The sequence below is a fragment of the Malurus melanocephalus genome, unplaced genomic scaffold (genome assembly GCF_030028575.1).
Source record: "Malurus melanocephalus ecotype Western Australia unplaced genomic scaffold, MMel_1.1 scaffold_231, whole genome shotgun sequence".
Classification (NCBI taxonomy): Eukaryota; Metazoa; Chordata; class Aves; order Passeriformes; family Maluridae; genus Malurus; species Malurus melanocephalus.
The window spans coordinates 374,600-387,691 of record NW_026623463.1 but is presented as its reverse complement, the minus strand read 5'-3'; the positions used below and the strand labels follow the sequence as shown (position 1 = coordinate 387,691).

General features: G+C 36.9%; 1 protein-coding gene across 5 annotated transcripts in view; it reads left to right on the top strand.

Moving 5' to 3' along the window:
- The window catches only part of TSC22D1 (TSC22 domain family member 1), a 91,964-nt gene that overhangs the window by 39,933 nt on the left and 38,939 nt on the right, over positions 1-13,092 (top strand). Inside the window, exon 3 of one of the 5 annotated variants that reach the window (XR_008965894.1) lies at positions 329-2,469. The exons of the other annotated variants lie outside the window; for them this stretch is intronic. The gene's annotated coding sequence lies outside the window, so the exon portion shown is untranslated. Of the gene's footprint in view, positions 1-328; positions 2,470-13,092 lie in introns of those variants that run through there. 5 annotated transcript variants of the gene reach the window in all.

The following is a 13,092-nucleotide window of genomic DNA, read 5'->3' as shown; positions in this document are numbered from 1 at the left end:
ATACTGTGATAAAGGGGGTATGCTGCTAACCCACACAATCAGCAACCCCTCAGGTCCAGAGAACCAGCTCAGGTAAATTCTGCCTTTCTCACATCATGCTGTGCAGAGCAACAGCCTCTTCCTTGCAAGCATCAGTAGCCCAGACTCAGACCTTTCTGATTTTTTGCAAAAGAAATCACTTGAAAACTGGCAATGAAATTCTAAGGAGATTTCACCAGTTCCTCTTTCGTGCTGAGTTGAAGTCATTTGGAACTATGTTACGTGCATTATTACTTTGGTGCATCTTGTGACTCTTCTCTCCCTCTTCATTCCCTCCAAATTGCTTCAGGACACCTTCTAACCTTTATACTGCATCACAAGCCTTCAGCAGAAGATCTTATGTTGCTGGAAGATGACTGGGTTTGGATCTTGGCCTTCCCTAAGCAGGACCTTCTGACAAAAAATGGGATTGGGAAAGAAATGAGACCTTTTTCCATCACACAGAACCACCTTAGAAATGGAGGCCTAGGCAGAAAATTACTTCTAATGCATCGTTCATTAGGAAATGTGTTTGGCCTCCCACAGTTCTTTTGTTACAGTGTCATATAGATGTCTTTTATAAAATCTAAATCTAGAGTCTTCCTATCTGATGATCAAGTTGGTAAATCCAAGATTAAGGGTTTAAGTCTAATAATGTGGTCAGATCTTGCTGTCCCTTGCATAGGAGGTGCCACAATAATCTGTCAAACAGGATTCTTTCTACTGTGGTTCAGATTGTTGTATTTGTAAAGCCTTTTTTACTTAAATTAACATGATTAGAAATAATACTAATAAAGGTTCTTGTGAAAGTTGTATTTAATTAGACTTCTACCTTTCAGGTTTACTTGAAAATAAATTTGAGCCAAAATGTCACAATGGACAATATGGGATGTACTGCATCTTTTGAGGTTTCCTGTGGCTTTGTGTCACTAAAAAGTATGTTGGAAGTGTAGAGAGCTATTAAAGTAGAAAAACTGAGATTTTTCTTGAAGAGTGAGAAGTTATTTGTTAGAAAGCAGAAATCTCTTTAATTGTTTTCCCCCTAAGGGATTCTGTAGTCAGACCTAATTAAATGTCTTGCAACATCTCAAATGAAAACCTTGTGTTTGGCAGTAGTGAACAACACACACATGCCTGTGTACTTTTGTTGTTCTCTCTATAGGAAATTGGTTTTGAAGAATGGGACTTACTTTAATGTTCAGATTAGAAAAGGGCAAAGTTTTGTTTTGAAGCAGAGTGTGAGAATAGGGGACAGGAGGGCATACCAGACCCTCTGGCAGTAGGCAAAGAGCACTTTTGTTTTTCTGTTTTCTGCTTCTGGCAGTTGAAGTAAACTAGCCAGATACTTGTACTTGAATGCCGTTTATTTCTTAACTCAGTTACCACAAAACATTGTTTTTTAACTCATGCCTAGATCTTTTGTTAAATTCACCAACTTACTTAATTTATTCAGTGGTCTTAACATAGCCCTGAGGCTACTGCTTCATGGCAGTTGTGACTTCTTACTATGCCGGAATGCATTGCAGCCCTCGTACATTCTAAAAATAATTGTTCAGATGGTGCTRTTTAAGTACATACTTACGTAGTGAGCCATTTTCACTGGACTTTCTGAAACTGGCATTCTATTGGATGGCTTTTTAATGTCTTACTTTGCTGTGAGTATCAAACTTGTTTGTCTTTCTGCTTATGTGGTTATTGAGTAAAGTGCTGAATTTATAATGTGATATTTTTAGAGAACTGATAGTCAGATGTGTGTGTTAAACTGAAACCACAGGAACGCTTGTTAACTTACAAGTTTAAAAAGAAATCAGCTTAACTCCAATGTATCAAAATCAATCCTGTTAGAATATGTGGAAATATGTATGTGATGAACATAAAATTGAGTAGTTGTTACAGGTATAGACATGAATTGTCTGAACAGAAGTAATCTAGAAGTTAATAGCTCTGGGTCTCAGAAATGAATTCTAACATCGACGACTAGAGTTTTGTGCCAGCAGTGCTTGTAGTTGAAAATACCTGGTTTTCTAACTTCTAGTTCATTTAAGGTCTGATATCCTTTGTGCCTTAAYAGATATGCTTGCACTTGCCTCAGCCATAGTTTTTGTGGATTCTGTTCTCTGGTGGGTGTGTTTAGGACTGTCAGATACTTAGAAAATGGGCACTGAGATCTGTTTATGTTATTGTCTCAGTTCCTAAAATGGCTTTACTCTTCCCCATCACAATTAGGAAAAAAACCCCACCAAAATAAAAGCAAAAACCAAACTGAAAACCCTGTTGCGATTCTACAGTCAGTATTTTGATACTTGTCTGTCACCATTGTGTTAGCATGTTTCTGTCATGCACTGAGTTTTACAGCTGGAATCCTGGGTTCTTGATACATCGTTAGAGCAATAACTCCTGCCTTTTTGTTATTAAATAATAAAGATATCTGAAACAAGTTTCTTCTTGTTTATATTGTACTTGCCATAAGTGTATGAGTATTGAGTGACTCCTCTGACAAACTCAAGAATGCCAGGAAACATGGAAAAACACTGATTTCAGAGGTTTTTAATGCCTGGTACTAACAGAATTTTGAAAAACATGATTATTGTGTTCCTATTTTTCCTCTTTCTGTTCTCTTAAGGATTTTCTGAAACATTTGAGCTACCTAACTCACTTCACATAATCCTTAATRTCTTCACCAGATACCAGCTCCTCCTAATTGTTTCATAGCCAGTTAGTAAAACACTGGCTTTTGACACTGTTTTTCCTGTCCCAGAAGAGCTATCTTGTTTAATCTGAAAGTTTTGCTTTCTTCTWTTCACCTTCTGTCTGCCCTCTGTGGCTTATAATGCAACTTTTTCTCTGTTACAGGATGCTTTGAGGAAATACTCTGTAACGATCAGGAAATTTGGGGGAAATTCTTSTTTATGTTGCTACTTTAGCCAGAGCTTAACTTGCCATTTGTGTGAGAGATGCTTTGTCAGTTTAGTTTCAGGAAGGGASATACATCAAAAAGTGTTGTTTTTGTAAGCCAGAAAATGATCTTGATTTTATAAAGAAGAAAGTGAGACTAAAGAGCCTAGGTTTTGGGGTGTTTCTGTCCTCTTGCTTTACACTGAAGAGGTGGGTAACAAAACATGAACAATTTTTGGTAATTTTCTGGAAGCCAGAATGGTTCCATCAACCATGCTGTGCTCAAAGTTGTTTTTCATTCTTTCAGTCCTGTTTGCAGGACATGGGATTTGAGCAGGTAACAGTGTCAAAAGTATTCTTTCAAACCTGTTTTTAATTGAGGAAAGTGGATTCTTGGTTTATCAGACATGAAGGAATCCCCGAGTCTTGAAAGAATGAATGTGATTTAGGGGTAAGTTTAGAAAAAGTGGGTGTAATTGAAATCTGGAAAAAGGCATTTTTTGARCACAGTGGTGACAAATGGTTGAACCCTTCCAGTTTTGTTTTTGCATGGACTTAATGAAGAATTGGCGGCTGCACRCTCCTAGGACAGGTCCGTAAGTTGATGGCAGCAACATGAGGTGAGTTGGTGGGTTGCAGGAATTGTTGTGTTTGCTGTTYGGGTTGGGTTGTCAGTTTAAAGACCATATTAAGTTTGCCGATGATAGTGACACTTCGCTGATTACTTGCTTATTTTTGTAAAGAATATAAACTTACTGTTCTCATGAACTATTCTGTATCATATTGTTTTGTTTCCTCAATTGCTCTGACATGAGTGGCTTTCCTTTGCATTCTCCCTAGTAGAAATGGTTATTTCTTGTTTTTCCCTTGTACTGAAGAAGTGGAGATCAGGAAAATGTGTGGGTTCTAGCCTGGTGTTAAAGAACAGTAAGTGAAGAAATCGTACCTTGCACAAATGGGTGTCACTTTCATGGGTACAAAATAATACTTTTTTTATCTTGAGGGAGAGTTGTAGGAGGTTGCACAGTTAGAGGGGCATATGGCTTGCAGTGGTTTTCTTCTTGGTAGCGATTCAATAATTTTAATCTTACCAGTGTCTGACCTCCCCTTGCCAAATTCAGGTTGAGATATCACCTGTAATTCTGAAGTAAATAGCTTTTGAATAAATAACTTCTGTGGATATAAATGGATTTAATGAGATCATAATTGATCTTTGAAGATAGAAATGTGATTTATATATATTTTTCAAAACTATAACTTAGTCCTGACTGGAACTGAGATTTCTTCATCTGATGGAATTACTTTAAAATTCGCATTAAAGCATCCTTAWCTATTTGAGTGTTTCAGAGGAAATTCCACATGCTTGCTGCTGTTGTATGTTTAGAACTTTCCAGAATAGTTAAATTTGAAATACTTTTAAAAATTATTTCGTGGTCTCTGGTAGAATGTTTTATTAGATGAGAAAGCAAGAAAAATTGATTTGCAAAGTCTTTGCGTGCGTATGTAAACAATGGAGAGATGAAATCAGACTGAAGTATGTTAGAGTAAGTGAAGAACAGCTGACATCAGTACAGCTGCTGTGTACAGATGGAATGTTCTTGGGTGTCTTCAGGATTACAGTGAAACTGAAGCTTAGTTGGATACTGGAACAGCCCAGGAATTGGACTAACAAGCAGCCAGCTAATGTAGCAACTGTCCCTTAASAGGCAGTAGACTCGACAGAAAATCACTTGAAACAGTTTAGCCTTTTTTCCCCCCTGTGAAAAATGATAGTAGAAAGGTCTGGACAAGCTAAAGATTTATAGCTTGTGTGGTTAGGTTCTCTGGTGTATAATAAAGTRTAAGTGCTGATTTGAAGCTTTATTATGTTTTGGGCATTGGTTGTATTTATCACCTGATGGCGTCTAAAACCTGAGTTAATGCTGCATCTTTTTTAAGGAGAAGAAAGTTAGAATGACTTCTGGACTTGTCCATCSTTAGGGAACTTTTTAAGATCTTGCATATCTTTGACAGCTGCAATACTGTTGCAACTGCTTGAAATTAGAAACAGGTTTAAAAAATGATGTTGGGAGTAGGGATATGCAAAGAAAGAACTTTGTTTCTTTTCTAATGAACAGTGGTGGTAAAAAGGAGACTATGCTACATCAAAAGCTAAAATGTTTGTTGTAGCACATTCTCATGAAATCTTTTAGCTTTTTTATGTGCTCAGTTTTACCTTTATAACATCCTTGAATACAATTAATATTTTTGATACATTGCCTATTGATTTCAAAACTTTGTAAAGCGGTATTTACTAAGCACACAAAGTAACTAATTTCTTAAGAGTTTAGGGAACAATAGTGCTTTCTTCTGGTATGTATTATACTGAGGATGTTCTAAGAAGTGATTCTTGTATTGATTTTTTTTTTTTCTCTTTATAATTGTACAGGTGATACCTTGTAAGTATCTGTTCCCTTGTATTAGTKCTAAATTTAATCAGTTTTTTTTTAGCTGTTCTTCCCTATACTTGCATCTGCTCTGGCAACTTTTCCCATCTACCCTTTTTGAATGAGTACACTAGTCAGGTCTCTGATACTTTCTTTTTAACTAGCTCAGAACTGGTTTGGTTTTGGGGTTTTTTTTTTNATACAGCTTTGCAAATGAGAACGATGAATAGTAAGGCTACATTTGTTCAGAGAATAAAAACTTTTGTCCCCATGTTAGTCCTCACATGGTTCTCCAAAAATTAATGCTGCTTGGAAGACCTGACTGTTTCTCCACTGCTAACAGTCAAATCAGTGCTTCCAATATGGCAGTACTGAAGCAACAGGGCCTTTTTCTCTCCAGGCAACCTTAACACCCAAATTCCTACTTGCAGTTGAACTCCAGTTACTGTTTCAGATTAATTTTCTGCCTCCTTCAAAGACTTCATAAAATGGTAGTTTTGATGACAATGTGATAATGATACAAAAGGCTGTCTGTGCTCCTTGCCCATCCTTTACAAATTTGCCAGTTCAACATTTTTCTACAGACTTCAGTGCCACATATGAATGGATGAGATAAATCTCCACTTGCCATTGCACTTAAGCAGTGAATGGTTTGTATTKCCACATTTTGTCACCCTGAACTACCATCTGTTTTGTGTCCCTCTTTAAGTGCCTGCTGTTTCAAAATCTGGCTTGTTTCTTGATTCTGTGTACTTTCTAAAGAAATTCTCCTTTCTGCCTTTCTGTAAATACCAAAGTATATGCAAGATGTTRTGCCTTGACTAGCTCTTCCTATTTAGTTCTTTGCACAGAATGCAGAATTGGATTGGAGATGTTTGAGAACCACATGGTGTAATTCTTTGATTTAGAGAGTAGTCTTATAAGTTTGATTGGCATGTGATACTCAGTTATTGTCGGGTCACTACTTTTTGGAACTTTGTTTTTATGTGAATTTCATTGGAATAAATCATGTAGTGACTAGCTTTCTGCAAGGCAGATGTTCTTGTTGCCTGAAGGAWTTTTTTTCTGCACTGTCTAAAAGAAAATTCAGCAGAACTACCAGAGCCCCCAGTTTGTTCCCCCCTTCTTTGCTYCTGTGTTTCCTCATGAATTTCTGGTATAATGAAGTGGTTTTGTTTACTTCACAGACTCCACCCACCATTTGGAGAATCAATGCAGGTTAGATAATCCCAGAAATTTCATTGCTTTCCGTATAATACGTAACTGAATTTACAAAGTAATTTATGAAGTACAGTAATATCAGTAAAGCCTCACCCTCTATCAAAAGATAGGAATTTACTTCTAACCTAAAATTACAGTGACTGTACTGTGCTATGAATGTTTTTTCCACCTAAATCTGAACTTCAGCTTAGTCTATGTAAAATTCAATATGTAATTCTTTTCTCCTTTTTCTCTCTATGCCAAGGAGAATTTGCTTGTTATATGAGATCCGTGGATGGTGCTTCAGTACAAACATAACGAATTTATTTTATAAGATAAGGGTTTTATCTGCATTCCAAATGGATGTCAATTCCTCATTTTCACCTAAAGTTAAAGATTGTTCCCACAAAATTCTGACTTTAAMATAGTCTGTCATACAAGGATTTTGCTAAGAGAGAAATACTCCTAGGGTAGAGTTTTTGTACCTGTAGTATAAACTATGGTGTAATATGTGATACATTTCTTTTGAACATGACACAAAAATAATTATCTTCAGGGACTGGTGATTATACCATTGGGTTTTTTTTTTTTTCTTCACAGCTTGAGGTGATTTAGAAAGGAATAATTTGTACCTGTGAATGGGGGGAAGCTTTGTTAGTGAAGACCACCAATTTCTAATAAGCCCTCTGCCCCTGTTGCCTAGCTGCTGTCTTACTTAGCACACTGACCTTATTTTTTTTTGACTGTCTGTAGTAGTATCTTCTTTGTCTAAAGACAATAGGAAGATTTTTTTCATTGTTTGTTAAATACTTAAATGCTTATATGGTTTTTTTACTGTGCTGTTAGTGACAGCTTCAGCTGTGAGTTTGTTAGCCTTTTGCTAAATGAAACCGTTTTTGCAGGTATGGGAACTAGGCATATATTTGTAGTGTTTATATATAAGTTGTGCTCTTGTGTATGAAAGAGAAGTGGTATATTAAGTACAGATGTCTTATTAAAGAACTGCTTCATGGCACTAGGCACTCATACTGACCTCTAAAATGAAAGCTAAACTCAAAGTAAAGCAACTGACAGGAGTGCTTGCAAAAAAACAGGCTAAGATAATGAGTTAGTTCTGTGAGGATGCTGGGGGAATTTCAGTGGTCATAAGGAGATTGGGTTAAGGATGCAGATGACTACTTTTAAAGTGAGGTCATTCAGTGAGAGAGGATATTGTTTTCTTCAGCTCTTCAAACACATTACTTCTGCTATCTTTTTAAGTGCTTAGTAAGTTAAAGAAAGGAATTTGTGTCAACTCCAAGCACCTGCAGCCTGTAATGTGTTGGAGTATTGGATCTGTTTTGTCTGTGGAAATGGGCATTATGTGTCTGTATATGAATGCATACATAGCTGTGTCTGCGTGTAGGTRTGGAATATAATTTTTGTAAACAGCTTTGGGAATTCAGAACTTCTGTCTCTTCCATTTGACTTTCAAGACCATCAAAACCAGCATCTAGTGATTAAGTAATAAGGGCTTTAAGATTACTTTCCCCCAGGTTTTCAAAGCAGTATTATAGCACAATTACCTAGTTTTTGATGATTCTGCACTAATGTGTAGTTGATGCAGTTTGTCCCCACAAGTAGTGATCAGCACTGCAGCAGTGCTACTCCTTGTCATTAGATAGGGCTGTCCAAGCTTTTTTGCCATCTGTTACTCCTCTGTGCTACTTTTTTGACTTGACCTGAATGCTCTTGCCCTGTAAGGGCAGTGAGGTTTAAATGCTGAGCAGACTGACTAATGAGGTATTAAGCCAGTTAATTCTTTCATTTTTAAATAAAGTATTAACATGATTCYGGTGGTCACTGATGTACACTGTAAGTTAAAGAGACAGCTTACGTAAGCAGTGTGGATTTCTAAACCATTTGCAGTTTTTAGTGATTTTAGCCCTCATTCTTAAACTGTGAAGTTTACAGAAATTAAGTTGCTTTCTCATGGTAGCTGTTGCAGTAATGGACAATAGATATGTTACTATCTTATTTAAAGGTGAAGGTTTTGAATCAGTTTGTGTGTAAGCCTCATTCAGAACAAATATTAGTAAATGTGGTTTTTGGAAGGGATTTTCTTGCTTTATGAAACCACTCTAGACTTATTTAGCAAGAGGTGGCTTTGCCACTSCTATGGCTTAGTACCTGAATGCTAGCTCAGTGAAACTTGAAATAAAGTGGGCTAAGGCTTGAGGAAGGTGGGAATCATGTCCTCTAAATGGTATTGAAATAACATGGCCTACAACATAAGTTTTCCATGCTTTCCTAACTTCAGGTATGGTGGACCTTGAGTATTTCTCAGTTACAATCATAACAGTGTATAAGATTTTAAAGATCAAAGGACCCACTGGAGGGAAAAAAAATCTAAATCCTTATGCTTTACAAGTAGAGTTAAATGTTGAAGGGCATGAACTGAAGATTTCTGTTCTGAGAAGGTGCTGAGGCCATCTGTAAAAAGAATTTTCATAAAAATAACTTAYATTTATCTAAGAATTCAAGAGGATTCATTACTACCCCTCTTAATTTCATAGAGTTGTAGAATATCCTAAGTTGGAAGTGAGCTGTGGGGATTGTTGAATGCTCTGTGGAGAATGCAATGTTCAACAGAGGATCTGTTACTGTAGGGTGGCCTGCTTGAGAGGTGGCTATTGAATTTTCATGGAGATGTTATGGTGCTTAGGGATAGACAGGTAGTATCTCTAACAAGTTACCGGCTTGTGGTATCTTAACCTCTTAGGAATTTTTGTTTTGATTTATGCTGTTGTGAGCTGATAGACATGATGGTATTTCTGGTTGACATAGTTGCCTATTGCATTTGTCTTGCAAAYTATGGGATACCTTCTGACTCTAAATATGTGCTTAATTAGTATTGGTGTTGCTTGGAAGCATGACAGTGCATAAAGGCAGTGCCTTTCCCCCAAATGCTGTGTAGAGCAGTCCTGTCAGTACAGTTAATTGGGTCTGTTCTAACATCTCACCTGGAGATCTGGGGCATATTAACAGGTTTTGGATTATACTAAACCTATTTGTTACAGCATGTTAGAGTAGCTGTTGTAGCTGGGGCGTGTGTAGGAAGAAGGAAGACACAGACTTCAGGAGAGGCTAGGAGTTCCTGGGAACTCTTAACAATTGTGTAAGACTTGGGACAGTAAACACAAGTACTTCAGGTTTATCTTGGCACCCTCTTCATCTGTGTATCTTGTGTGAAAGGCCATTAGTCATGTTTCTGGATGCCAGAATAAGATAGAGTTTATTGATTGCAGATGGTGCTTCACATGCAGAAAGAAGTGATTTCTGCTTATACAGGTATGTGATGTTACACCACTTGGCTGTAACTTTTGGGTTGTATTCACACATATCTCAGGCTGGAGTTCTTGATTTTGACCAATCCTTTTCCTAAATTTTTTTTTTTTAATGTTATGTAGACCAAAGAAAAGTTACAAAAAAGTTACCAAAGAAAAACAACAGGTTAGTTGTTACAATAAAGGAATCACAGTTTATTGRTGAAATTTACTGCTGTCTTGTTGACTGGCTTTTAAGGTAGGATTGAAAGTGTAAGTATAGGAAATGGTCTTTGAGCTATGAAGACTTTGTTTTCCTTCTATCGTACTTTGAACTAAGTACCACACTCATGATTTCACGTGAGAGTTTGCACAAAGAGTAATTAAAATGATGTTGGTAATAACAGACAGTTGGCGATGATGTCAGACATTTTCTTTGTAATCTGAGTGCTAAAATCTCAACAGTTTGAGGATTTTAAAATTTATTTTTTTCTTATCATCAACATAATCATCATCAAAACTGATAAAATTCTCTTATTTCTGTAATATTTCCCCCTGAGGATTTTAAGCCATGTGTAACTATTATGTATCTCATAAGATAACTTCCAGAAAGGCCTCTTTTCATTCCTTCATATTGGTTATCACAGTGATAGCCAAGTTCTAGCATAATCGGATGTGTCAGGACTTGGCATTAATTTGTTCAACTTGTTCTTTCAGTAACAACATTAAACCAGTTCAAATTTGACACTATTGCATTCGAATTCTAAAATTACCCTAATATGTCAGTATGGGAGTAGTTCTCCATTGATACTGGAGGTGGGAGCTTTGTTTCCATTCTCTTTTATTGTTATATTGAAGTATGATGTGGGTTTTTGATAGGATTAAAAAWCCCGCGACTGTTAATCTGAGTAAGTACATATAATGTACTTAAAAGCTTCCGTCTGTCTTGTATCACTTCCTTCTGACTCTCCCTGGAAAAATTCAAAGATGTAGTCTCTAGAGTACCTTACATTTTAACCTGAAGACAGAGTTGATATGTAGTCCATTGTCCACAGAGACTTCAGGCCTGTATGATGCCAGGTAATGCCATTATATGAATATTAAATTTATATTGGTTTATAAAACGTAACCTGAGGATGCTATTATTCTACTTGCAGTGTGTTTTTACTAACACAGTGCATGTTAATTAGACATTGTAGGGCTGGAAAGGTAGGGAGTTGTCCTTTTTCTTCAGCCTTRCTCTTTCTGCTTGTAATTCTTTCTGTTAGCCAAAGTTTCAAGAGTACTGCTGGAAATTTTTTTCCTTTTAGAAAGGGTAACAATATTCTATTTTGTCAACCCACTTCCACTTGGTGGGTAGGACACAGTTCTTGCCACTTGTTCCTCCCTCTGCCCCAGTTGTAATGTTGACTTTGCAAGCAAACTAAAACTTCCTCTATCATGTTTAATACAGAAAAGAGATTCTCTGTCGTGGAACCTTCCAACTATGCTAAGAGGTCAGTATTTTTGCACAAGCAGCTTCAATCCATCATCTTACCCTCTTGTGTGAGATTTTTTTGTGCTTACATCTGTGTTGAGCTTTAGGCTGCTAACAGTGATGCCATAGCTTTCCTGGTAATAGTACAGGTGGGAAATCAATAATGATGAGGGAAAGATCAAACAAAAAAAATAAGGCAGTTTATGTTAGGAATGTCTRGTGTAACCTAAGCATATGGCTGTGTGGGTGGCCATAGACTTTTTGAAGCTCTATGCTTAGAAAACCTGTCTAACTAATATTTGGATGATTCTCTAGCTAGTAAAGCATTCAATTCCAGACACTTGGTAATCAGAATTCTTGTAGCTACACCCACCGCTCCAAATTCCTGTCATTCATCTGTCTATTTTAAATGTGTCTCTTGTGGAGTAGTTCTAAAATTACCCGCTGTTTTGACCTGACAAAYGGGAATATGTAAACTCCTCCTGCTGCTGTTCAGCTAGTGTATGGCTGCTTAACACCATTGAAGTGAGATGAAGTTTCTGCATGGAAGAATGGGGCATTTCAAATGATACRCTGACTCTTGCTGTATGTTTGACCTTTCTGTAGTGATGGACAGGGTTTCAGCTAGTCACTGAATGTTGAGCACATGTTTTGTTTGTGAAGTCAGATTTTCAGAGCCCCTCACTGAAGTTCAGCTTTTAAACACTTGCTCTCATAGCAAAGCYTGCTTTGCTCACCCTTAGTGCCCTTGCCTAGAATACGGATTTTTGTAAAATGTTTTGTGCAAGGCAGTGAACCATTTATCAGTGAGACTTGGCGAGGAGGACCTTAAAAGTAACTCAATAACAGTGGCTCTTTTGCTTGATTGTAAATTAGGTAATTGGGATCAGATAGTTTGAAAATGTTGAGGTTTTGATACAAATAAAACTGCTTTTCCTAGTAAATGGAAAGGAAGAGGGATCTGAAAGAGCTATTGCCCCATGTACTGGTAAAGGAGAGCATAGGCTTACTGGAGAAGACAGTTATGTGGGAGGCARTGGAAGAGGACAGCTTTTTACTCCTGACACAAGAAGTGCAGCCCTGCTTCCTCTTTGTCAGTTCCTCTTCCATTTTCTGATTAATTCTTTTTCTTCTGACTAATTCTCTCTTTATGTACATGAACAGATTTGCCTTTTGCAGGTCCTGTAACCACTAGGTAAGGAGATGAGTTCTGTCACCTTCCAGGCATAAAATGGTATATCATGAATTCCATATAATGTCTAGAGTTCTAGTTCTGCCTTGCTGAGCTGCTGTCTAATTAAAACTTAAGCTTTCCTGTCATTTCCTATACAACCCAAACCTCCCATATTTTTAAATATCTTTATAGTTCAAGTTTCTTAAATACTAGTGGCGAATGAGTTTTTGTCATCCAGTGATTTGGATAATCTATCAAAAGTTTAAAAAACCCAGTTCTAATTAGGTGTGTAATTGTGTGAATTTTGAACTGAAAGAGTTCAAAATCATTTATTTGCTGATAGACATTGCTATGCAAATACTGTATGGTAGATCATCCAGTTGCTTAGCAATAAYGTTAACAGTCATGACTGTTTATAAAGCAAATATAATATGATAGAGTCAACAAGGTATGTGGTGCTTTTTGTATTACTTAAGTGTCCTGATAACTGTTGGAAAGTGTTTATTAGCATTACACATGAGCAAGCTCCTGACACTTAAGAGCAACAACTTGAGTAAGTAAATCTGGTAAATGATATGCCTGTGTTTTTTAATCTAA